The sequence below is a fragment of the Camelus bactrianus genome, chromosome X, assembly GCF_048773025.1.
Source record: "Camelus bactrianus isolate YW-2024 breed Bactrian camel chromosome X, ASM4877302v1, whole genome shotgun sequence".
Lineage (NCBI taxonomy): Eukaryota > Metazoa > Chordata > Mammalia > Artiodactyla > Camelidae > Camelus > Camelus bactrianus.
The window spans coordinates 4,437,614-4,464,673 of NC_133575.1; the positions used below are offsets into that span (position 1 = coordinate 4,437,614).

The 27,060-nt window shown below is 44.4% G+C and overlaps 1 protein-coding gene across 4 annotated transcripts in view; it reads left to right on the forward strand.

Moving 5' to 3' along the window:
- The window catches only part of STS (steroid sulfatase), a 499,782-nt gene that overhangs the window by 198,258 nt on the left and 274,464 nt on the right, over window positions 1-27,060 (forward strand). The window lies entirely within an intron of this gene.

The window sequence follows — 27,060 nt, forward strand, 5'->3', positions numbered from 1 at the left end:
GTGTCCTCATAACTGGGCAGGAAAAAACATCCCGTTAGGATAGAGCTTTCTGCTTGAAACATAGCAGATGGTATGCGCTCTCCAAGAGGTGAAGTGGGGTGGGGGAGGGATTGGAGAGGAAAGCAGAAATAAAGACCAGAGATTACAGGAGCATCAGATAGCAACGTGCTTCTGGATTTTGCTTCTCTCCTCTCACTTTCCTGGGGTCATACAATGTGCTTTTCTTAAAACAAATATAATAAAGAAACGCACTGTGCCCCAAGGAGATGGAGAACGGAGATGATCGTTCTCAACTTTCTCCTGGCGGCTCCCTTGTAAAGTTGCCGTTGGCGCACTGCGGCCGTCCCAGCACGCAGTACAGATCAGAGTCGTTTAATCAGTGAAGTCTGCTTTAGACACATCTCTGTCATCCCCTAAATATTATTTGGGGAGGGGACGGTAGAACATGGTCAGCATTCAGCCATGGCCATTTTGTACAGCTCATTGTGTCTCTCTACAAGTAAGTTGAGTTAATTCTGAGAAATACATGAATGGTCTTTTTTAAAAAACGGACTAGGGGACTTCAGGGCAGTTGCGTTTTGCTCACCGTCGTGGTCCAGGCATGCTCGCTGTTCCTTGCCCTGGCTGATTTGCATCATTAATAGCCCTACCTCTGCTTCTCCTCTTCTTCTGGGAACATGGAAGGAAAAGTCCATGCCTCTGAAGGCACACTTGCTCAGGTGACTCCCTCGGACTTTTCGTGATGAAACACAACGGGAAGTGACGGGCATCACTTCTGGGCTGACGTAATCACCGTTCCTTGCCTCTCTGGTCGTCTGCCACTGCAACGCCTGGTGCTTCATGCTGAGATGCAGCATCGTAAGATGGTAACACCTCCTCAGTCAGGCCTGTGAGTGGTAAGGATGAGCAGACTCTTTCTGCCCGCCACACTGGGGACGGAGTCTCAGCAAGAAAGAAACCTTTGTTTTACACCAGTGAGATTGCAGAGTGGTTAGACACTGTCGTGTGACCTGGCTAATTGTGGCTAAGAGAATCTTTGCAGAAAATTATGAAAGAAGGCGATACTCGATAATGCTTTCCACTGATGATAAGTTTAGGGTAGGGATTTCTCTACGTAAAATTTGCGGGGTATAAATTGGCATTCCAAAATCTCTGGCTGGTCCCGGAGATTACTACCCACTAGGAATCCTATTTGGAAATACCTTTTCCTGGGAGGTTATCAAAACTCCCGACATGAACTCTGAAGTTGTTGGCCCCTTCCTGGCTGAATACATGGCTGTGGTGCTTTTCATGAAGTCAGAAAACCTGAGACGGTAGGGTCTAGGTCTCTGCGGTGATACACAGTTCCTGGCTACGTCTGAGCCATCAGATGCCGCAGTAAAAACATCTTGAGCATTTATAAGCACTCCCAGGACCGCTAGCAATTAATAATAAATGACACCCAGAACTGACTATCCAAAGTCAATACACAGAAATGTCATCTCTTTGGAGTGAAGCTGTTTTGATATGTTAAGTCTCAGTATTAAACACAGCTGTCATTTAAGTACGCGTGGCTGAGGACGCAGGTAAAGTCAGAATGTCGACCAAAAGGGGGAAATTAAGACAGGCTTGATGCAAAGAGTTGATCTCAGTAGGAAAATAGGAGAAAGGGTGAATTGATGCAGAGAATACCCTCCACGTCATGCCTTTTATCCGCCAGGGGAGAATACAGCTTTCAACGACTATGTTTATAGGTACAATTATAAATGTCATTTAATCCTCTTGAATTTTAAGAAATCCAGGAGACGAAATCTGTCGCAAACACAGCGACAATAAGCCGAAGCTGCATCGTTTAGGGCAGATAAAAGGCTTTTGCACAGAACAACCAGAAAGAAACAACATAAGCTTTGGTACTTTTTTTAAGCCAAGCTGTAGATCTCACAGGCAACTTTTGCTAAAGTTCCCGTTTTGTGATAATAACGTTTATTGATGACATTTATTTTGATGTTGCACTAATCTCGTTTTAAATTAAGTAACAGTAATTCTAAAAGAAGAAAAGAAGAACAGGGCATACAGTGAGTTAGAACTGTTTCATCCGTACCTGGCTTTCTTTTTCAAGAAATCTGATTTTGTATGAAGAGAATTATTTGCTGCTTTGAACAGAAGTAGTGGATGGACATGCTTTAGTCATTTGCGTCAAATTTAAAGAAATAGTTTAGTGGATTCAAAACTTTAGTTCATGAAAATCAAGTGACCGCGTGACCTTGGAGAGAGAGACAGTTTGGTGATCTATAAAGAATGTCAAGGTCATGACACCGGCAGAATTTGTCTTTTCTTTCATTCCCCTTCATTTCTCCACCCAGCGTCTGTGCCTTAAGTCCTGTCCCTAAACACCCCAAGCTGTGTTTCCCTGCCCTGGAATCTGACTTTTTCTCTGGTCTCCAGCCCCTTCCTACCTCCCCTCAGGGTCCTGTTTGAACGAGGATGATCACAGGGTGAGGTGAGACATAAGCACTGCGATGAGTGCTCTGCTGACCTCAGGGCAGTGAGGCTTCTCCCTGATGGAATTTGCCAGTCTTTGGGGCTCTGAGGTTTTAACAGCATTTCTGGCTTCTGACAAGGAACTGGGACCCACCTTGTCCCCTGGAGAGCAATGCTCTACCTATCTCCCCATCGCTGCGAAGTAGATCTTAGGGGCGCCGGCTGGAGGGGCAGGGGAATTGCACTAAAGGCACTTGTCTTGTGCCTCAGGCTCTGGTCTGTGTAACCCCGGAGGGAGAGAAATGAGCAAGATGATGAGGAAACAGAGGAAGACGAGAGATAGAACGTGTAGACAAGGGCCACGACTGAGAATGGAGGGCGTGTTCATTAGAGCGGTGCTTTGCCATTCCCAGGGAACGGGGTGGGTGCCACGTGGGAAGAGGCAAGGAGGAAGAGCATGACACCTTGCAAACGGGTGGGCGGAACCCCTGGAAACATGCACCTTCAGTGCCCTGAAGCTGTCTGGCGTCTCATCCACGCGGCCTTGCCTGGGCTTACAAGCTATGATGAAGGGCTTGATGTAAGCAGTATGGATATGAGTCTAACTCATTTCAGTGCCAAGTGGATTCCAATCAGCTGCCTCCTCCATCTTTCTTAGTTTACTCAAAATGCCACTGCCTTTCACTGCAACTTTTTTTCTCTGTCTGCAAATGAGACAGTCTCTCTTTTCAAACTCCTAACTGTCGGCCCTCCAAGCATCCCATTTTCCCCTCCTCCTTGGTTCCTATCAAAGCTGACGCTGCTACTTTATCCAAATCGACTGCACTGAGCACCTGATAAAGGTCTCACATTGTCCTGCACAACAACACAGCGACAAAAATCTTAAGACCTGGTTAGGTTTTTTTTTCTTCCTTCTTCCAGATTTACGTTAATCATTACTTTACACAGCCTTTATTTACTCTTAATAAGGATTCCGGCATGAAATCAATATGATATGATAGACTTGAAAGTCAAGTGGGTTTTGAATATGTTCCAAATTGTGAATGTGATGGCTGTCTGAGGTGACAGCTGGTTGGTTTGTTTGTTTTTGTTTTTGTGTTTTTTATGGGGGGGGGGAAGTAATGAGGTTTATTTATTTATTTATTTTTAATGGAGGCACTGGGGATTGAACCCAGGACCTCGTGTGTGCTAGGCATGTGCGCTACCACTGAGCTCTACCCTGCCCCAAGTGGCCGCTGGTTTGGACAGCTGGTTAGTGCCCCCTTCTAAAATAACAAGGTTGAGGGTCAAACACGGTGCGTGCTGGTGGGTGTCTCTACCCACAATCCAAACCCTAACCCTGGAATCTGTCTCCTTTTTTTTTTTTTTTGTAATTTTTGTTGGGGAGGAGGTAATTAGGTTTGTTTATTTATTTATGTATTTATTTATTTTTTATGGAGGTGCTGGGGATCCAACCCAGGACCTCGTGCATGCTAGGCATACACTCTACCACAGAGCTATACCCTCCCCACTGGAATCTGTCTTTAAACACACAGCAGGTCTCACTCAAGGGCCCAAACTCTCATGCCAGTTTGATTCCACTCTGGGTGCAAGGGCTCAGAGCCCTGGCCTCATGCCTGGTGGGTGTGCAGCCTCCTTCAGAGGAAGGACAGAACCAATCCAGGCGGCTGACACAGAACCTAAGATCCATGTCTGTGATTATGCAAATCCATCCGATGTTGACACAAACAGAAGCTACCGACTATTGCTGTAGGACTTTGCATTTGAATACTTGAGAGTCCTCTTCTCTGTTTACGGCTACCTTTGTTCCTCTGCTTCCTCCGAAGCCCTTTCCAGCTAATTGGCTTTCCTTGTACTGTAATCTGACATCAGAGAGTAACTCGAGTACAAATTGCCCCACTTCTCAAGAAACGCGTGCTACCATATAATTGAAACTGTTTCAAGTCTTTTGCAAAGCTATTATGAAGCACTCGGTCTGAGTCTATTTTTATTTATTGCAGGGACTGGCTCGTCTCTTTAAGAGCCTCCCTGTGTCCCCAGCAGGGGGAGGGGGTCCTTTTGCAGGAGAAAAGAGCAGAGATACCTGCAGTGTGACTGAGGCTGGAAAAGCCTTCCTTCCTTGATGCAAATGGGAGTGCGGCTTTAAAGACAGTTTCGCTGGTGCCTAGAATTGGTCACAAGCAGTCTATAATGAGTGATGGGAGGGGGGAAGTTAGAGCTCAAGTGTTAGAGCTCATGCTCAGCATACACAAGGTCCTGGGTTCAATCCCCAGTACCTCCTCTAAAAATTAATTAATTAATTATCTCCCCTCACCAAAAAAAAAAAAAAAAAGAGTGATGGGGACAAGGTCACTGACAAGGCCCTTCCTCTATGGTACCAGCTGAGTTACATCTCCCTAAAATTCATCAGGACCGCAGAATAATAAGATTGTATTTGGAGATGGGGTCCCTAAAAAGGTAATGAAGTCCTAGCCCTAATGCTGGGTGTCCTTAGGAGAAGAGGACACTGGGACACAGACATGCAAAGAAGTGATGAAAAAAATGTCCGTAAGGAAATAAACGTCTGTTGGTTAAATCCTTCAGCCCGTGACATCTGGATGTGGCAGCCGAAGCAAAGTGATGCCCTGTGAAAGGGCACATGTCATGTGTGCGGGCACCCGTGTGCGCGTGCGTGCATGCTGCGTCTGCGTGTCTTTCGGGTAAACCCAGAGAACTGGCACACACCTGCCCGCTGATGAAGTGAGGAGAAGGACCTCAAGGTGGTCATGGTGTGGCACCGTGAGGCACGGTGGAAGGCAGAAGGACGGCTGCCCAGTGAGTCCCACGCCCTCATTCCCAGCACCAGGGAAGACGTTGCATCCCACGGCAAAAGGGACTTTGCAGATGTGATTAAAGCCACGGGCCTTCAAGTAGGGAGATTATCCTGGATTATCTGAATGGGCTCTGTTGAATCTCTTGATCTCTTTAAAGTCCGGACGGGAAGGCAGAAATGTCAGTCGGAGAGATACAGCAGCAGAAGAAGAGGAAGAAATACAGAGGCGTGAGAAGGAAGCCAGGCGTCCTTGGTGCTTCTGAGATGCAGGCGACTTCATTCCAGGACCCAAGAGGTGCCTCTAGGTGGGAAGTGTGGCCAGAAAGACAACAGGGATCTCCGTCCTGCAACTGCAGGGGACTGGATTCTGCCAACCAGCGGAGTGAGCTCGGATAGGGACCCTCCCCCAGAGGCTCCAGATAAGAACCCAGCCCGGTGTGCACCTTAATGTCACCCTTGGGAGACCCTGAGCAGAGAACTTCATGGAGCCTCCTGGACTTGTGACCCTCAAAGCCATCAACTAGTACATGGGCCCTGTTTCAGTGAAGCTGCTCAATCTTCAGTGATCTGTTACAGCCGTGGTAGGGAACTAATACAGCTGCATGTCACTGTGAATTCGGATCTCTGCCTGCTGACCCCCGGTGACTCTGAGCCTTATCCCACAGGATGGGGTCTTTGGAGCAGCACCATGGACATCCCTGGGGGCTTGTGGGGAGCACAGAACTTGGACCTGCGGGATCACCACCCACATTTGGACAAGACGCTCTGGGAGTCTGTGGGCCACGCAGCTCCGACCTCTGCCCGTTCAGAGATCCGACCACAATGACAGGACTTACTTCTTAGGGTACGTTGTTTTCTATTTAACGACATTGTGAGAGGTTTCCAGCATTCTGTAGAGAAAATAAATCTTTCAGCTTCACCCCGGTTGTAGACTGTCTCTGAAACCTCACCTATTTGAAGCCCTGTTTGAATAGATGTAATTCACGTGATCTGTTTCACGGATGGCAGGTTTGTTCCTGCGGGAGTGACAGGAACCTTCCTGTGATCCAAACCGACTTCAGCCCGACTCTTGGCATTTTCCGTTTCAAGCTCTCTTCTCGGTGAGCGTTAATCCAGGCAGAGCCGGCCAGCAGCTGTTCCACAGGAGTGATGCCAAGATGAGAACTTGGAGAGTATTAGACATTTATAAAACTGCCTCAATATCCTCCGTTTCATCATGGAAACCTGTCCTCTTCCTGAAGTCTCTCTCTCTGTCTCTTCCTCTTGTCAGCTGGTGGAGTTTATTATCCTCTGAATCCAGCCAGCATCTCTCTTCTCCCTTTGCCAACTTCTTAAACCCGGAGTGATGGCCACTCATTGACAGCTGCTCTGGGGAACTGGTGGGCATGTTAATCATTGCAGCTTCTTTTCTCTCCTCTGCCTTCTGTCGCCTTTAGAACAGTCTCTGCCGTGCTTTTCCCACCCAGATCCTTGATGTCACCAGCAGCAGTAGTCACCGTAATAGTAGTGTGGTCAGTCCCTGTTCTTATCCTGTGCGAGATGTTAGCAGCTCAGATTTCCCCACCCTTCAGTTTCGTCTTCTCCATTCACTACTGCACCAACTGGGCAGTTTAGCTTTTAACTATGCTCTCAAGCATCCTGATTGTGAAAGGTTCGGTGAAAAATGCTGCCTTTACCTAGCATTTCAAGAGCTAGCATATTCCTAATGGTAGTTTCCTAGGGGCAAACCCAGATAGATGTCTTGAATAAAAGCAAACTGACTGCAGCTCAATGAGTAAATGTGATGAGTAATTCGGGTAAATTTGGGATTAATCTATTGAACAAAAAATGACCGCTAGTGCATCGAGAGGAAACTCATTTGATATGAAATTATCCTATGATTTCAAATATTGTAAACTTCCTGCTGAATTTTTTTTTGTACTAAACAACTGGTGTTGCTTAAATCGTCACGTTTATTAAGAATAGAAACCAAGAGTTACTAACATTTACTAAAAGTAGAAACCAGAGAGTTACTATGATGTTACTACTATGATGAAGAAGACGGTCCTTTCCAGGTAGAGGTCCTGTTCTATGTATGATGATTGAAATAGACAAATATACAAGGTGAAACTTGTTGGAAACGCATCTTGGATGCGTTCAGTGAAGACTGTGGCTGAAATGAGTGCTTCTGAGTACCTGTGGGTGGGAAGTGGAGTCACCAAGCAGATTTAGGTTATACCACAATCAAAGATAAAAATATTTACGACTTGTCTTCATCACAACACAACAGTAAATGAGTGAGAAGGCCAGTTAGAGAGTTGGAGAAAGTTGTTGCAACGCGTATCTGAGATATATATATATATATATATACATATAGATAGATAGATAGATAGAATATATAAAAACTATATAAGTCAATATCAAAAATGCAGAAAACCTAATTGTAAGGCGGATGGAATAGGCACTTTAAAAAGAGACTTCAGGGGTATAGCTCAGTGGTAAAGTGTGTGCTTGGCATACACAAGTTCCTGGGTTCAATCCTCTGTTAAGGCAGGAAAAAAAGGAGATTGTCTAAATAACCAGTAAACATACTAAAAGCTTCCCAGGTTTATCAGTCATCAGGGAAAGGCAAATTGAAACCACAGCGTGATCCCACTATGCAACCGCCAGCATCTGCTAAAATGAAAAAAGACAACTTCAAGTGTTGGTGAAGCCATGGACCAATGGGAACTCCGTCAGGGGGTATGAACTGGTCGTCGGGGAAATTGCTTGTCGGTCCGCACTTAAGTGGAATGTTCACCCTAAAAACTGAGCAGTCCCACGCTTGGAAGTCCACGTATTTTCTCACTATCAACATGGAAAAGAAAAAAAACATTTTTTAACAGTACTGTTTATAAGCCCCTCAAACAAGCAGCAGCCCAAATGTTCCTCCATAGTAAAGAAGAGAAGGGAGCGTTCGGGAAGCCTTGACGAAGGCAGAGTCTTGTGGACCAGGTGGTGATGAGCTGAGTTTCATCCGTGGAGGGGTCTGAGTTGGCTTCTGCTCACGTCGGCACCATGCATACTCCTTTAGTGTCACGTGCCTCTTGGCGCCCTGAGCTTGCCCGGCCGTGTCTCTGGTTAATCACTGGTCCGCTTCCCCCTGCCAAACCCAGTGCCCCGCACAGACTGGATGCCTGTGAAGCTGCCCACGTGCGTGTCTACCGGCAGGAAAGTAAAACTGCTTCTCGGACTGTGGAAACACGGCCTGCTGTTTCTCCCCCTGAGGTTTATTCAAAGGGTCCTTTCACGTCTTGAAAAAAGGAGATTTAATTACAAGAGAGCATATCTTCCCTGTGAAATCTCTAACACTTTTGTGGGCTAATTGGATTTGGCCGCTGAGAAGGATGAATGGGCTTTGGAGAATGAGAATTGTAGGCCCCACCCCCATGTTAAAAGGCTGGTGGTGAGAGGCACCTTGGACAGCGAAGTCCTTGGCCATGATCCTTGACCTCTGTTTACTTCTTCTAAGAGAGAGACTCTTCAACATAGGACCCTCATTTCTGAAAACTTCTATTATTCCTCACAGTCTGTAGGAAAGCCAGCTTTCTTTTAGAGGAAGAGGTGATAATGATCACTGTTTGTTAAATAATAACGGTAATAATGAAGACCCTTGAGCTGTCTACTCTGGAGATACAGAATTCACAGCCCTGGCATGAAAAACACACACACACACACATACATTTATAAAGAAATCCTTTCAGAGAATACTTGTGCTTAATTTGAGGCATAAAAAAGCCTTTTTAAAAAAAGAAATCCTTACATAGAATCCTTGTGTTTAATCTGCAGCTACAACCACAAGAACAGGGAATGAGGACATATATCTTGTCATGGGGTGAGCCCTTGTTCTCACATTTCCAGTCTCTGCACCCACCCTCTTCTCCGATGTGGTCGGCAGCGGTTTTATGACTTCTCCTCAATGTCCTACCCTTGAAAATACATTTCAAGACCTCACGTGCAGGGGGAGACCCTTTGTGGTTCTCCTGATCTGCTCTCAGTGGAAAGCAGGTGCAAGCTTAGCCCTGATTCTGGCTTGTTTCTGGAGTTGTTGGTTTGACGTGTGAGCCCAGGCAAGCGGGTGAATCCTTGTGACCACTCGTGTAAGGAAGGTCCTCAACTAAAGGGTGTGACTCCATTCTCTTGACATTGGGCTGCGGACTACTACCAAGGCCACCTGTCCCCTTTCGCCTTCTGTCCACACCCGGGCAAGCTGGTGGGGCGCCCAGGTGTCCCCTCCTTGCTCATGGTGGGAGGTTTAAACGGTGCAAGCTCCAGCCCCTGTGGAGAAACCCTCACCCCGGGCTCATGCCCTAACCTCATAAAGGCTCTCATCTCCTTTCCCTGCTCTCTCGAGCCTTTTTGTACCATACCAGAAAGCCTCATCATGCGAGTGATAAACCTTTCCAAGCATTCTTGATGTTCGTGGCATCAACCATCTTGATCTCTAAACCAAACTGTGGGTGGGAGGAGGGGGTCCAGCCACCCTTGTGGAATGATTCTAACAGATGCTCAGTCCCAGCCCCGAGCGATGCCATGGATGAGTCCAGGATCATTTTGCAAAACAAGCAGAACTTTACTCCTTTGAGCCAAATAATGCGTTCACCCATCGATATTTGAATAACTTGCTTTTTATGGACTTTCCAATAGTGATGTGTTTCATTTACTGTCCTCTCCTGAGATGCTGCCTCCGTGGAACTTTCAGCCTCAAGTGATTCTCTTGCCCTGTGAACTGCCAAAGTGCCTTGGTCATCAATCTCTTAATGGATTACGGTTTTCCCTCTGTTACAGTTACGGGACACACTGCAGTGCTTGGGGCACGGCGGTTCCCTGCTCTCTGTGGGACAGAACCTCACACTGCGTGGAAGAGTGATTCTGCTTTGAGCCCCCACAGCAAAGACGTGATAGGAGCTCACTGCTGTTCATTTTACACCAAGCGTTTTAGAGGACACGTTTAAGAAGGCCCCTAGCTCCGTCCGCCACAGCCTCCTACACCCCCGTGTACAAGAATGCATGTTCTCTTGTCCGCGAACACTGGACAGGCAAGAGAATGGGCCCTGAATATGGCATAACCAAGTGTCTTCCAGAAATAATGGCCGTGCTAACTTCTTATTTATGGGAACTGGCCATTTGGCCAAGCTCACCGCAAGTAGTGGTTCCGATGTCCGTCACAACAACTTTATAAAGTGTATACCATTTTTAACCCCGTTGGGCAGATCTGTAGGCTGAGGATCCGTGGAGCTCAGGAGAGGTCAGGGTTATTATGTTGGTGAGCTGGGATGAGCCCTGGTGTTCTGACAGTTCTGAAGAAGGCAGCTGCCACATCTCAGGGGCCCACGTGGCGAGGAACTGAGGGCCGTCTTCAGCCAACAGCCAGCAAGAAGCTGAGGCCTTCAGTCCTCTGCTTCACAAGGAGCTGGATTCCGCCGGCCACCATGTGAGCTTAGAAGAGAATGCTCCCCCATGTGACCCTCGGATGAGAACACAGCTGTGGCCGACACCTTGATTTCAGGCTTAGAGCAGAAGGCCCAGCCAAGCCACGCCCAGATTCCGGATCCACAGGAACCCTGAGATGATGGACGTGAGCTGCTTGACGCCACTAAGCTTATGGTAATTTGTTGCACAAATATAGATAATTAATGCAAGAGGGTTAGTGTGTTTAGAGAACAGCTTGACTCTCAGAGAGTCTTTTATCGCTGGCAGCTTCATGGCTGATCACTTTTTTTTCTTCTTCTTCTTCCCTCTCCATTCGTCTTAAAGTAGTGCTTCCTACATGCTCCTCATCTTAAGGATAACCTTGGGGTGCTTGTGAAATGTGCAGAATTCTAACCTTTTAGGACTCAGTTAATTCGGTGCAGCGCCTTGAATTTCAGTCAGAGGCTTGTGGTTTCCTGTTGCGCAGGCAAGGCTGCAAAAAGCAGAGATTGATGCGGTTGGACTTGACCTTGGTTGTAGTTTGGGCGCCTGTAGCATTTGGAGTGCCTCGTCTGGGGTGAGGTCTGCCGCCTGGTAATTTTTTTTAAGAGCTTACTCAGGTGATTTTAATATGTAAACTCTGTATCAACAACCGCCAAGAGCTCTATCGAACATCCATGCTGCTTGTCTAATGGAGAAGAGGGATGGAGGCAGGTAATATTCTAGCAAATGTCTACTTTCCTACAAGACTGACTTCCTCAAAACAAGATGGCCTGCTCCTCTTTCAAGTCCATCTTGTTAGTGACTCCTTCTGAAATTTCCCGGCAGGTCAGCGTCATCGCACAGTGTTTGCTTGCGTGATTTTCCAAGTGACGAAATAAAAGCCACCAATGACAAGAACTGAAGGATTTCTTTTTATGTATATATATATATATTTTTTTTTTAATTGAAGAACAGTCAGTTTACAATGTTGTGCCAATTTCTGGTGTACAGCACAATGCTTCAGTCATACATGAACATACATATGTTCGTTTTCACATTCTTTTTCACCATAAGTTACTACAAGATATTGAATATGTCCTGTACAGTAGGACCTTGTTGTTTATCTGTTTTATATGCAGTAGTTGGTATCTGCAAATCTCAAACTGCCAATTTATCCCTTCCCACCCCCTTCCCCCCTGGTAACCATAAGTTTATTTTCTATGTCTGAGTCTGTTTCTGTTTTGTAAGTAAATTTGTTTGCCTTTTTTTTTTTTTTTTTAGATTCCACATATGAGCAATCTCATACGGTATTTTTCTTTCTCTTTCTGGCTTACTTCACTGAGAATGACATTCTCCAGGAGCATCCCTGTTGCTGCAAATGGCATTATGTTGTCGGTTTTTGTGGCTGAATAGTATTCCATTGTATAAATATACCACATCTTCTTTATCCAGTCATCTGTCGGTGGACATTTAGGCTGTTTCCATGTCTTGGCTCTTGTAAATAGTGCTGCTATGAACGTTGGGGTGCAGGTGTCTTTTTGAAGTAGGGCTCCTTCTGGATATATGCCCAGGAGTAGGATTGCTGGATCATAGGGTAAGTCTATGTTTAGTCTTTTGAGGAATCTCCATGTGGTCGAGCTGAGATCTTACTATTGTAATGAGGTGGTAATGAGCTGCAGGGCAACCTTCGTCCACTTTTGGAGCTGAACCGACTTGCACAGTTTATCTTTGGTTAGACTCTCCTTGTCCTGCGGTGTAAACGCAGCTGGAAGACGTGGTTGGTTTCCGTTTTCTGCAAGTTTACCTGGAGGCAGGGGCAGAAGTCTGGTTCCGGGGCAGGAGCCTTGGTAACAATACCTGGGAGGCTTGCCCGTGTCTGGCACTGGATAAAGAAACAGTCCACTACCTTCCTTTTCCTTCTTACCTTCAGAGCCCTGCCGATCCTGGGACTATCATCAATTTTTTTTTTTTTTTTGAAACGTGCTCTCCCCTCGAGCAGCACACCCATCTAGGGATCCTGCCTGACCTTGGCCCATACGTCCAGCTTAACAGACCGTGGACCATTTGTCCTGCGAGGCTCTGCTCTGCAGGTGCATTTGTGGTCGGTCACGGACGTGCTTCCCGCAGGAAGCCTTGAGGCAACCGCAGTGGGGAACACAGCACAGCGATGACAGGTCCTCCCCCTGTCCAAAGGTGGAGCATTCCTGAGACACCATTTGTAAGCCAAAACAGTGTGAAGTGGGGAAGCAGTTACCTTAGGACACGTCTTGCCAATGGAGGCACTAAGTAAGCACAAAGTATAGGTGCTCACAGACTCAGCCCACAGCCCTGGCGGCAGGATGCTCAGGTGCTGAGTGTGGTTCCAGGGGAAGGAGCTCGGGGGGGCCACGCTCTCTCCACTGGGCGTGCGAGCTGCCTCTGTGACGGCTGCAGCCAAGCACATGCTGGACACATCTTAGCTTTTCAAAAGTAAAATCGAGAATCCTGTTAGGATTTCTTCCGGTTGGTGAAAACAGGTAGCAGTCTCAGGTCTCTCGCGAAAGCAAAGAGAACTTTGGAAGGGCGGCGGGGGCGGAGCACACCGTTATCTAATGAACACGTCCTTCTAGTCAAATACTTTAAACCCATTAAATACTGACTCTAAGCTCTTAAAACCGTATCGTGTCTCTAATGTATTGACGCTTATGAAGAGTAAATTTGCTTAAGAGTAAACTCAGCTTGAGGCTTTTTTTTTTGAAGGAACAGTTGGCAGTCCTGTGAGCTCCATTTACAGATATAACCCCATCTTATTGCCTTGTCTTGAAAAACTCAGGCCGCTGTATCCCATTAGCAATTATCTTGCACTCGTAATAATTAGATTTAGTTCATTAACCTGGATGTCTTAGGTATTTTTTTTTTAATCACAAATTTTGCATTTACTGATGCCCAGAAAAGAAAATGTAAACCTCAAAAAAAAAAACAAAAAAAAAAAACACCCTCAAGCTGCTCTCATGCAGGGCCCCCGGTTTAATTTTCTTTCCTGTTTTCAAATTTGGGGAAGAAAAACTTTTCCTCTCTCATTTTAGGTTCGTAAACTGGGAGGGTGTGCATTAAACATAACAGAAGAAAGAGGGACAGGAGAAAAGACACACCATTTTTATTAGTATTTATGTGCACAGAAAAGTAGTGAGACACAAAGAAATGGTTAGACTCCAGGCCTTATACACTGGTTTTTGTTGTTGTTGTTTGTTTGTTTTTTGTTTTAACTGGAGATGGTTTGGGCTCCAAGGGACGGTCAGTTGTGGGAACCAGGAAATGGGTGATGAGCTAATGCAAGATGCAGGCTGTTTTAGGGGGAGGGTATAGCTCGCATGCACAGGGTGCTGGGTTCAATCCCCAGTACCTCCTCTAAAAGTAAGTAAATAACCCTAATTAACCTCCTCCCCCCAAAAAGAAAAAGATACAGGCTGTTTTAGTAAGTTCTGTTTACACAAACTCATCTTGTTTTTCTTGATACGAGACACTCTCTCCCTGACGTGCGCCTGCTTCTAGGCAGGTAACTCTCCCTGCATCTCATGGTTCTCAAGTGCCTGTGGCTCAAAGAGGTCTTTCGGTGAACGGGGCATATTTGGGAGAGCTGTATTCTGACTCCCCTCCCGTTTTTCCCTCTGTACACAGTTGGTAGCTGCACACTCTGTTTTTAATCTTTCAGTCAACATGTTTAGCTATAAAAATCTACTATGAACTAAAATCTTTCCTACCATTGGACTCTCTTAACTGTTCAGCTCCATGCTTTAAACAGAACATCTTCTCCCCACTCCGCAAACAGCAGTGACACCTTTGCCCCAGACCAAGCAGGGGTCTCTTTCTGGACTCCCCAGTCTTTTGTGTTTGTCCGTTCTTGACCCAGAGCCACACGCTCCTAATTCCTGGGGCTTTACCCTGAGGGTTTGAGTATCACGTGGACAATGCTCAGCTCACATACAAAAACAGAGCTTGAACCAACCCAGAAGTCAAGCCAGAGTTTCTGCAGAAATTGACCCAGAATGGTCAGGACCTGGTCAGTGTCTGCCAGTTTCCCTAACGTCTCCCTTCTTCCAACTCAGAACCAACTGGAGAAAGTCAAACAGGCTCTGTCTCCAAGTTCCTCATACAAGAGCCTCCAATCAGAGCTCACCTGAAGCCTTCCCTGCATTCCCTGGAAAGCTTTCCCACTTCCCTGCCTGCTCTGGGGAGGAGGGGGTCCTCAGCTAAATGCAGATACTGGCGGCTGACTCCCTTTTGCCGTAGCAACCTGTCAATAAACGGCCTCTGCTGGTTCTCATTTAGAATTAGAGGATGTTTATTTCCACAGTTTTAATCCCAAATTGGGATAGTAAGTCTTCCATCTTTATTCTTCAAGAATGTCTCGATTCTGCGAGGTCCTTTGAATTTCCACATACATTTTAAAACCAGCTTCTCCGTCTCCACAAAAGTCTGCTTGTTGTTTTGATAGGGATTTAATTCAGTTTATACACCAACTTGGGGGGGGAGGGGACAGCAGAAGTCTTAGTAATACTGAGTCTTCCAATCCATGAAAATGGTATATATTTCCATCCGTGTGTATCTTCTTAAATTTCTCTCAGTGGTATTTTGGAAGTTTTGGTGTAGAAATTTTATATATCTTCTCTTAAATTTATTTGAAGATATTTGATGGTTTTTTTGATGCTCTTATGAAGTGCACTTGAAAATTTAGAAAGTTCTCTGATTTTCTAGATTTCTTGTGTATTTCATAATTATGTGTGTGAACGAGAGACAATTCATATGCATTGGAACTGGAATATGATTTGCAGAAAGTCTGCATTTTTAAATGATTTCTTCAGTGATGGTCTGTGTTTACGTCCACCAGGCACCTCCTGACACTTACAGATTTGTGGACGTTGTAAAGAAATTGTGACTTGGCCACACGGGTGGTGTCATTCCCAGTGACGAACTTACCACGGAGGCTGTGATGGTTAGGGAGAGTTGGCTTTTTGCAAGAATTTCAAACGGCCCTTTCATTTTTCACACCGAATCCTTGGACTTCTGTCCTCAGCACAGAGACCCCTGGCATGACAGATTTGCGGCAGCTGGAGGGAGACTGGAAGACATCTTCGGGGCAAGCAGGCTTCCTCGTGTTAGTGCAGTCATTTGTGGGCTTCCATAGTATTTGATTCTTAGTCACCAGCTCAGATTTGCTTTAAGGAAAAAAACATTTAAAAAGGATGCTTACATTTCATCTGTCATTTTATAGTTTCTATACTGGGAGAGGTTGTTACAATGGACAGTTGGACCTAATGCTGGAAATGGAGACTCTAGACTGTTAAAAATGTTCTTTAATTAATGCTGCTAAGTTTTGCAGTCAATTAGGTAACCCTGTACCACATCATTACTGGATTTCCCCCCTCTAATTTCTTCTTCTTTCTTTAATACTGGGGCTCTAAGTGAAAAGAAATGGTTGTACCCGGAACTAAAAAAAGATATTTATAAAACTGAAGAAAAATTATTGACAGAATTTTCTTCTATAAAGAAGTTTGCTTGGATTTACATTTAGTAGTGTATATTACCAAAAAAAATATATATATATATATTTTTTTTTTCTTACCTATGTGAGTAAAGGTAATTAGAAAAAGTTTTCACAAAATTATTTTTGTAGAAAGAGCTACACACCTCTAACAAATTAAGATGTGTAGAGTCTTTTGGACTTTAAAATTACATTGCAAATACGGAGAGATAGACACATGTTGTTAATTTGACGTTTTATAAAAATTTAGCAGCATTCTTCTTTATAGACAAAGATATCTTTATAGCCCACTGAGTTTTCTCTTTCTGGGTTCCAATAACAGTGGTGATTAATCCGACAGCTCAGAACATTACCTCTTCAATGAGTAATATCAGTGTTATAAATCATATTTTCATATTTTTATTTTCCGTTCACTGACTTTTCAAATATTTCTGGCCTAGAATACGTTCTTTCCGTGTATTTCTTTCAGCGTCTCTGTGAAATGTTCGCCACGGCTTGTAAAGCCTGACAAATGGTGGAAAAGTTGGCTTTGCCTCTGGTGTCATGATGGGCAATGTGTGCATACTAGCATTTATATTATTCTGTTTCCTCCCTCCCCTCCCTCCCTCCCTTCCTTCCTCCTTCCACCCTCTCTCCCTTTTCCATCATCACAACAAGAGGGTCGTTCACTGAGTAGCTCTAAGTCCATTGTGGTTTGGGTACCATATTCAGGAGGCTGAGCCTCGCAGACAGTTCATTATGCTCTGTCACGTGGTTAAAGCCTCCATCTACATCGTGGTTAGTGACCGTGGTCTCTGTTTCATTGGCTGTAAAGTGCTTTTGTTGTATCAGTACACCACGGGCACAAATCACGCTTCTCCATCATGTACCAAGGTGACGCACCTCCTCCAAAGGGAAAGCACACAGGAGTGCACACTCTCTGCAGTTACGCACACGGCACCTGCTAGGTGCTCAAATATCTGTGTCGTGGGTGCATGGGACGTTGACTAGCCAAGGATTTCCGGCCCTCACATAAACTTTTCTTTTCTTCCTAACTGGGGAAAAGAGGGGGCACTTCTCCGTGCCTGGTGTGTCCTGCCAACGGCTGATGTAGCACTGCCAACTTCTGTTGCCTCTCACCTACTGCTGGCCTCCCTCCCACCCCCGTGAGAAGTGGACTGACTTGCCTGAGTCCTCAGGGCCAGCATCGTCTTTTCTTCTTTCTCCTGGGAGCCAGCAGCCAAGAGGAAGCAGTCATGCTTCTCTGTTTTTACATGTTGTGGGTCGTGGAAGGGAAACCTGGCTCAGACCAGTGTTGCCTGGAGCTGAATGGGTGGGTCGGTACGGAGGGGTCATTCCTAAATTGCCCCCGACCCTGACAAGACCCGCGTGGTCTGTCATATCTATGTTAATAAGGGTGACATTTTGGTCTCCATATACCTCATTTTTTTTTCTTAGTTACTTCAGTGCGTGGGTGGAAAAGTGGGGGGCTGTTAACTGGTCCCCTTTGACACCCAAAGAGGGAGCCTGGTTTCATGTGATTTTTTTCTTGAGAATCTTCTGGTAGGTGCCCTGTAAGCATAACAAAGTGTAATTTTCATCCACGTGTGTATGACACCATGAAGTTATGTGTTAGTATGTGTGTGTGCACACGGAAGACTGGGTATCCGTGTATCTCATTGCTACGATTCGAATGCTCACGTTATAAAGCGTACCCAACAAAACAATGCATTGATAGTGGTGCCGAGACAGGAAACGCTCACCTGTGCCTTATGTAGAGTGGCAGATCTCTGATTCTTCTTCCTTCCATGGAATATAGGCAGCCAAGCCATAACCTGGCAGTGGCTTGCTTTCTTTTCATTTTGTTTCATTTATTATGTATAAGTCACATCTTTAAGATTCAATAAGCCTTCGAGTAAATTATATACACTTTCATGAGTGACAAAAAGCATTGTGTATCTTGGTCAAAATGTCAGTTATCTAAATAAAACATGACACTCAAATTATGTTTACGCAGAGGGCCGTGGGCCAGTAGGTTAGGGTGGAAACGCACTTGGTTTAATAGAATCAACTGTGATTATGAATAAACTTTATAATCTGCAGCTCCTTGCTGTTTTGTTTAAAGTAACTTTTTGGAAATGTTTAAAATCAGGCAAGTATGGGTTCAAAAATAACGAACTGTTATAACTCTGGAATATTCGCTACCAGATTAATAGCTCCATGACTGTTGATGAGATGGGTAGGATGTGATTTCTCTTAAAACCTGAAAGTTAACTGACGTTCTCATTAAGATCCCTGAAAATAATTTGCAAACACTTTCTTACAGAGCAGAAAGTTAATTGCTTCCTCTCTTTTGAAAATCGCTCAGTACATTTTGTCCACTACAAATATCCTTCAAGTTTGTACTTCCTTTAATGGAAATGCTGTAGGACTTCAGTTGTTTGAAATGACCTTGTGAAACAAAAGAGAAAACCAAATAGTGACCTAGCTTGCAGTGATTGCCTTCACATCCCAGATCACATGTCTGAAAATCAATTCCTGGAAGCTGAATTCTAAGTGGATCCCTCAACTCTCTTAAACCTATGCTAATGAAGAGGGGAAATGCTAATGAGGATTCAGAGGGAAATGGTGGCCTTGGTTTCATGGGGATTTTATGTTTAACTTGGGTTTTACAACCAACTTCCCAGTGATGTTCAGCTTAAAGTGACATGAAATGAATTTTTCACCACCAAGAACATATTTAATTGGGCAGAAGTGGAGCAAAATCCAGGAGTTAGTGGACATTGCATTGGAGCAAATCCAGGGTCATCTTCTGTACGTGTCGTTTGCTTTGGAGAAAATGAAGTGGCTTAATTATTTTCGCTAGATAAGTGTTTTTCTGGCATACAGGTATTCATTGTGACTGTCCCATCAATAGTGACTAGCTCTTCTCAGAAAATTAGAAGTGAACTAGTATCAATTCTCTATCTATCAACCTATCCATCTGTCCATCTATCCATCCATCATCCATCCATCCATCTCTGAGGATCTGTCATCTTTGACAGTAGAAAGTTCCAAACACAATTGCCATATTTTTTTCTATCTTTTCTCCATTCATTCCCATCTTGCCTCCCCCCCTCCCCCAGAAAAATCTGAATCCCACGTTTGGTATTTATTTGTCACCTGTTTGTCTTTAAAATGTCGCTATGGGTCAAGCATTCACAAACAATATGCAGACTTGTTTTGCATGATGTAAAACTTTACGTAAATGGTACTATATTCTGCACATCCTTCTGGTACTTACCATTCCCTGCCTCCCTTCCTCCAGTTTTGTTCGAGATTTTTGTACGTTAATGTATGTTTAGTTGATTTCCTTTGATCTGCTACCCAAGTCTTTGAATGTCCAATACATGGTTTTATTTTTCTACTGATGGAAAATTAAGTTGGCTTCAGTTTTCTGCTGTTATAGGAGATGCTTCACGGAGCCTTCCTGTACATGTCATTTTTTTCTTCCTTTTCTTTTCTTTTTTTTATTAAAGTATAGTTGATTTATAATGTTGTGCTAGTTTCAGATGTACGGCAAAGTGATTCAGTTACATGTGTGTATATATATATATACAATATTCTTTTCATGTTCCCTTCCATTACAGGGGTTTTTCTGGTGCATGTCACTTTGAACACAGATATGAGTGCTTTATTTTAAACACAGATACGTATTATTGATACAAAATATTTTATATACTATGTATTTATACAACAGGTGTCCTATAATGTATCTTTCTATGTGCCTTAATTATATATTACTGCTACAAAACTTTCATCAGTTTTATAGACAAAAATTTAGAATCAACCATGGTTTATATTTACATGTTTTGTTTCTTATGACCAAAGAATTTATTTTGTAAGTTTGAGGTTATTAATGCATCAATCATTTCCTTGTTGATTTGCATTCTTTGTCCTGGTAAGGAAAACTTTTGCTACTCAAAGCCATGACAACATTTTAACATATTTTCTTCTAGATGTTTTAAAGTGTTGTTTTTCACATTTGGGTACAATGGATTTTATTTTCCTTCAAAACCATCTGGCTTCTGAACTCTTTAATTGTCCTCCAGTCAGATAATTAATATGCAAGAAGCCTTATCAGAGTTGGAGAATGGAAAATAAAATGTAGATAACAGCCTCAGGCTTCATCGCTAATACAAGGAAAGATAGTCACTGTTAACTGTGAAGTGTCCTTAACAACCTGAACAGAAGCAGGCAGAGACGTGAGACTAAGTTGAGGACAAGGAAAGCATTTTGATATGAGTTACCTGCCGTTTGCAAGCAGTCAGCACTCCAAAGCAGTGAGCTTGGAGGCAGGCACATTTCCTGCTAATTCCACATGCAAATCCCTCCTGTTGAAGCTTCTCGGACGTTTATGCTGAAGCCTTCTAGGAACTTTCTTTTTTTTTTTTATGTTACTAGTATTTTTTTAAATTGAAGTAGTCAGTTACAGTGTGTCAATCTCTGGTGTACAGCACAGTGTCCCAGTCATGCACATACATGCAAATACTCATTTTCATATTCTTTTTCATTAAAGGTTATTGTAAGATATTGAGTATAGTTCCCTGTGCTCTACAGAAGAAATTTGTTTTTTAATCTATTTTTGTATATAGTGGCTAACATTTGCAAATTTCAAACTGCCAAATTTATCCCTTCCTACCCTCTTTTTCCCCAGTAACCATGAGATTGTTGACCATGTCTGTGAGTCTGTTTCTGTTTTGTAGATGAGTTCATCAGTGCTCCTAGGGCCTTTCTTAAGCCTCTCAAGCCAACAGAAGGGACCAATGATGTCTCGGTACATCCTAATACCAAGATAATGCATCTCCCTTCCCCAGCCCATCATAACCGGCGGAGGTGGGCTGAGCTGAACACACGCCACGGTAACTAAGCTTGGTTTCATTCTCTTCGCTGTTACGTACACCGACATGTTGTTTCACAGATTATTCTGTGTCATCGTTCTGAATCAGTTTACCAGGGTCTGATCAATGCTGGTGAATAGATACAAATTGTATTTTTGAGCCCGTCCACACTGTGCTGATCCAAGAGCAGAGGTGACTGTATTAAACAATGGAGATGCTACCCTTTTTTGCCACCTCGGCCACTGATCAGAACCAGATGGAAGTATCGAGAGGTGGGCACGCAGAACGGGCCAGAGGGGTCTGCTGGGAACACGCAAGCAGCGATAGCATTGTCTGGAATGGTCACTCAGTGTTCCTTGGACTGAAGATGCGTTTGCGTAGGGACCTTTCAATGATGTGAGCTGTGGCAAATTGAAGACTTCAAACAGAAGGAAGGGAGGTGGGGAGGAAGAGAGGAAGGAAGGAAGGAGGAAAGAGAGAGGAAGGAAGGAAAGAGGGAAGGAGGGAGTGAGAGAAGGAAGGAAGGAAGGAAGGAGGGAAGACAGACCAGAAACCCATCTCCATCCCAAATATACCTTGCAAAGAAAATAACATTATTGTTGAGGGTTTTCTCAGCAATCATCCTTAAAGAAAATTGCCTAGTCACAGAAGGTCCTTTTAAAAGCAGATTCCATCAGCCATGTGTGGCTGATCAAAGCTGGCGTTTGTAGGAAGGAAGGAGGCTGATCAGAAAAGACAGAGGGGACTTGATTTGGGGGAAGTTATTGAAGAGATTTATGCCGTGGCAGAAATGGTTATAACTTGGGAAGCAGCCAGAAAACGCTGAATCGGAGAGATTATAATATAATCAATACTCCAGGGAACAGGTTGCCGCAGAAGAAAACTACATTTTGTGAAGCGTGGTGCAAAAGCAGTGACAGCGTTTCAATTGGAGAAGAATTCAGAAGGTCAGTATTTTTCCCCAGTAAAGAGTTTTCACAATTGATTGTTCACTCACGTACTTGGATGGATTTTTACCTTGATGATCTTTAATATTATTATTATTACAGAATAGACACTGTTCTAGCAATTAGATACAAGGGCTGTTTCATTTCTGCAGTGTTCTTAACTAGTCAGTCCTTGTCAGCGTTTGGCACGGCAGGGCAGGAAGTGGAAAATTACAGCTCGTGGGCGAAATCCTGTCCACCACCTGCTTCTGTAAATAAAGTTTTATTGAACACGAGGGTGCCCGTTTCCTTTATGTATTGTCCATGCGTGCGTGCTTTTGTGCACCAGAGCAGAGATGTGTACTCGCAGCAGAGACCTTATGACCCACTAAGGATAAATTATTTACTATCTGGCCCTTTGTAAAGAAAGTTTGCTGCCCCCTGTATTAGGGTGTGGGGGAGTTCCACGATCTTCAGCACCCCTTCCTTCCTCAACTGCTTTTTCCAGACTTCTGGGAAAGTATAAAAGGTCAGAATTGATTTCAAGAAAGACAGCATTTTCTATTTTCTAATCTTTTCTTTAAAAGTCTCCAAATTGCGTAGTGAAAAAAGAAAGAATAAAAACCACATGCAACTCTAAATAGTGATTTATCTCTGGGTGATAAAGTGATAGATGAATTTTATTTTATTTTATTTTATTCTTGCTACATGTATACAGTTTCCAAGCATTTTAGCAATAAACTTGGGAGAATACCGTCTGTAATAAAAAAGTTTTTTATTTTTATTTTATCTATTTTTTTAATTGAAGTATAGTTGGTTTACAATGTTGTGTTAATTTCTGGTGTGCAGCATAGTGATTCTGATATATATATCAGTGATTCTGATATATATATATATATATATATATTTCTTTTCATATTCTTTTTCATTGTAGATTATTACAAGGTATTGAATGTAGTTCCCAGTGCTATACAGTAGGACCTTGTTGTTTATCTATTTTGTATAAAGTAGTTTGTATCAGCCAATCCCACACTCCTAATTTGTCCCTCCCCCACACCGCTTTCCCCGTTGGTAGCCCTAAATTTGTTTGCTATGTCTGTGAGTCTGTTTCTGTTTGGTAGATAAATTCATTTGTGCCTTTTTTTTTTTTTAAGATTTCACTTATAAGTGATAACATATGGTATTTGTCTTTGACTTACGTCACTTAATATGACAGTCTCTTGGTCCATCCGTGTTGCTGCAAATGGCATAATACTATATATTTTTAGAACCTACAAACTTACGGAAATCTCAGACAATTCATTTTACCCAGTCAGTAGGTGCTGGGGTTGGGTCTTGGACAGAAACCGACGTTTAGTGAGCATCTTCAGTGTTAAGAAAAAGTCACGTATCATCCTGCAAGCATGTTTTTTTTTAAATTTAATTTATTTTTTGAATTTTGTTGGGGGGGTGAGTAATTTGGTTCATTTTTTTTTTTTTAATGGAGGTACTGGGGATTGAACCCAGGACCTCTTGAGTGCTAGGCATGCATTCTACCATTGAACTATACCTTTCCTCCCCCTACCCCGCAAGCATGCTTTGATACTGATTTGCAGTGAGAAATATATTTCTGGTCTTTGCTGTGACTGAGCTCCGGAAACCTTTGGAATTTCGTAAGTGATGAGAGCAATCAAGGTGTTTTCATGTAAATGATGTGACTTTGGAAATGCACCTAGGGATGGGGGCTGGTAGCCAACCCTGAATAATAATAATAATAATAATAATAGAGGGAACTTTCAGTCCCACCCCTGGACCTGTGGGAGGGGAGAGGGGCTGGAGGCTGAATTAGTTCTCTGTGGCCAGTGATTTCGTCAGTCAGGCCTATGTAATGAATCCTCCGTAAAAAACCAAAAAGGAGGGGCTTTGGAGAATTTCTGGGTTGGTGAACACATGGCGAACTGGGGAGAATGGCGACCTGGAGAGAGCCTGGAAGGTCCGAGCCCTCTGCGTCTCTTCCATCTGGCTGTTCCCGAGATATCGCCTTTCATCATGAGCCTGTGATCTCGTAAGTAAATGTTCCTCTGACTTCTGTGGGCTGCTCTGGCCAATTAATCAAACCCAGGGGAGGGGATTGTTGGAACCTCTGGTCTGTAGCCAGTTTGTCGGAACCACAGGTGACACCCTGGACTTGCAGTTTGTCCTCTGAAGTTTCGAGTGGGTAGGGTGGGGGACAGTGTAGCAGAATTGAGCCCTGAACCTCTTATGCGACCGTATCTCCCGTGGATAGTATCAGAACTCAGTTGAATTGTAGGACACCCAGCTGGGGGTCTGAGAGTTGCTTGGTAGCTTGGAGAAACCCCCACACAGCTTAGAATTGGTGAGCAGAATATTCTGATAGTTTCCTGGGTTAAGTGCTCGTACTTCAGAAGGCTTGCTTAAGGTTTCCAGCACAGCTGTGTTTGTGAGGGAAGGAGTGTGGTTTGGATACAAAACTAGCTTTAAAGCCCATGGTCTTTTCAATATTTCACCTGTAAAACTTACCAAGGTCTAAGTGCATGGGAAACATTAAGAAGTGCATACAGATAAGGGGGAGCGTACAGCTCAAGCAATAAAAGCGCATGCTTCGCGTGCACAAGGTCCTGGGGTCAGTCCCCAGGTCCTCCATCGAAAAACTAAATAAATAAATATAACTACATCCCTCTTGCAAAAAAAAAAGAAAAAGGAAAAAGCAGTGTATACAAATAATACGTCGCCAACACAAGAGCACAGCAGTGTGCTGTTGGGGCGCTATATATGGTAAGAAAAAATGTATTTCCAGATAAAATATACTGGCACGTAAGAAGTCATAGGGTAAGTGAAGTCATTTTAGGGTGGTAATCTCCATTACAAATGTGTCTCGTACGTGACCATCCATATTCAAAAGTAAATAATTGAAGATTTTTTTAATACACATTTGATGGTGGGCTCTATTTTCACAAGTGCCTGAATTAGGTCAGGTGCTGGCCTCATGTACTTAAAATAACACGAATAGGATGATTTCCTGGAATAGCTGTTACCTCATTTTCTTCTGTTCGAGGCTAGCCCTGTGAGATTGTGTCCTCTGGCCGAAGGCTAAGTGCATTGGAACTTGCAGGCGATCTGATTTTCATGCCCCAGACCCTTTCCCAGATGGTGGTTCTCTGTGAACATTGAGGAGAGGTGTTACCGCATGGCTTTTCGGGGGACGCTGTTTGGCAAGGTGTGATGAACTCATTTTTGGTTGTTACCATTGGAGGGAGGTGGTGGTACTGTCACCCGGTGGGTCAAGGGCAAGGGTGTTGCCCAGAGTGCCCAGGACAGCCCCCACCCCACACGAAAGAATTATCCAGCCCCAAAGTGCTAGCGGCTGGAAAGTGCCAAGGCTGGGAAAGCCTGGACTGGGAAGGGAGGGGTTTGAAGAAGCCGTAGCTTTGTCTAGTTTAAGTCAAGTCTATGACGTGGCCTTGAGGCGTGTTAGTGCCGTCTAAGGCTCTAAGCAGTGCTCCCTGAGGAAATGAGCCGATGGGGTGGGGCTCAGAGTCCTGGAGGTTCAGGCGTGCCGCTGTCTGTGTGATGAGTCTGTGATGTGGTGACGCAGGTGTGCATGAGCATTGACGATACCCCTGTGAAGTGACATCTGATCACTGCCTGGAGGCAGGCGTTTCTGGGGATATCTGGTCAACCAGGAAGGCTCCGGGCTAATCCACCTGCCCTCAGCAGAGAAGGTGCCTGGAAAAAGCACTCACCCCATTAACGCTGACGGTAGGACAGAAGCCACTATTCTGTGATTCGTATCCAGACAGGAGCGTCAAACTTAAAAGGAGACGGTATCTGGGTGATATGTGCTCCAAGGGAAGATCGTAATGGTTGTGAAGGTTTCATAAAGGGATGTTCAGGTTTCTTGCGTGTTTCTCCTCGTGGTCAGTGACTGTGAAGTGTGAAAGCAGCACTTCACCAAAACAGGAAATGCATTTGGGAACAAACAAGGCAGTGTCGGGATCCCGTGACCGTACTTCACTCCAAGATAGCAGGTCCCTTCTCCCACCCACCTTCCAGCTCCTAGGGCTGCAGTCCCCTGCACTAGGGAGGTTTCAGGTGTGGTCTGGACGCCTCCGGTGGTTCCTGGCAGTCAGTTGGAGACATCAGGGCGAGTCGGGAACGAGAAGTGCCACTTCCGCGTCTGGCAGAGATAGGGCGGACTGCAGCACTGCGCTGGCTGCAGTGTGCTTCTGTCACTTTTCCCAAGAGGTGATCTCCTGGCCCTCCTAGCAAAGCAGGCTGAGTGACTCAGGTGCAGGAAGCAGACCAGGAAAGCCTAGGTCATTGCTGTTGGAGTGGAATCTCAGTTTGACTCTTAGGAGCATGAGACCATGGGAATTCAGCTGAGGTTTGGATTAAATCCAATATGGACAAATAAAAGAATAAACTGGAGAGAAAGAAAAAACCTGAAAAGTTATAGAGCTTCAGAAAATGTCTGAATGACCCAGAGGGAGTAACTTCTTATCTGGCAGGATGTGCGCAGATAAAGTAAACGTAGTTACAGAAATATCACATGGCTTTTCGTAAAAGAATATGCATGCGGCTCCTTTCTCTTTGCCACCTCCATCCTGTCCCTCCCAGCTCTCTTCATCCATGTGTGTTAATTGAGCACCTACTGTGTTCTGCATACTGTGCTCCAACTTGGGACCATAAAATGCTTCTTTACCCTCTGAAGGTCACAATACTTAGTGGAGGACAGACGTGTGCAGTGACAGGCAACATCATGGTGGCTACTTTGTCCGGGTGGACACCGTGCTTTAACACGGACAGCAATGTGATGATTTCTGATTATATTGAGGGAGTAAATTGTGGCTCAATTGGGCTTTATCGGACAGTGGAGATTGATAAGAGTATTCTATTCAAAGAGAGTAGAGAAAGCCAATCGTAAAGTTACTAACGTACACTGCGGATTTTAGCTACCTGCGAGAAGTTTTGTGGGGCCAGCGTGGTTGAGCAGGATTAGGCAGAAGTGGTAGGTGGGGCTGGAAGTGTAAGTTGGGGCCGTATTATCAAAGGCCTCCAGCGCCATGCACG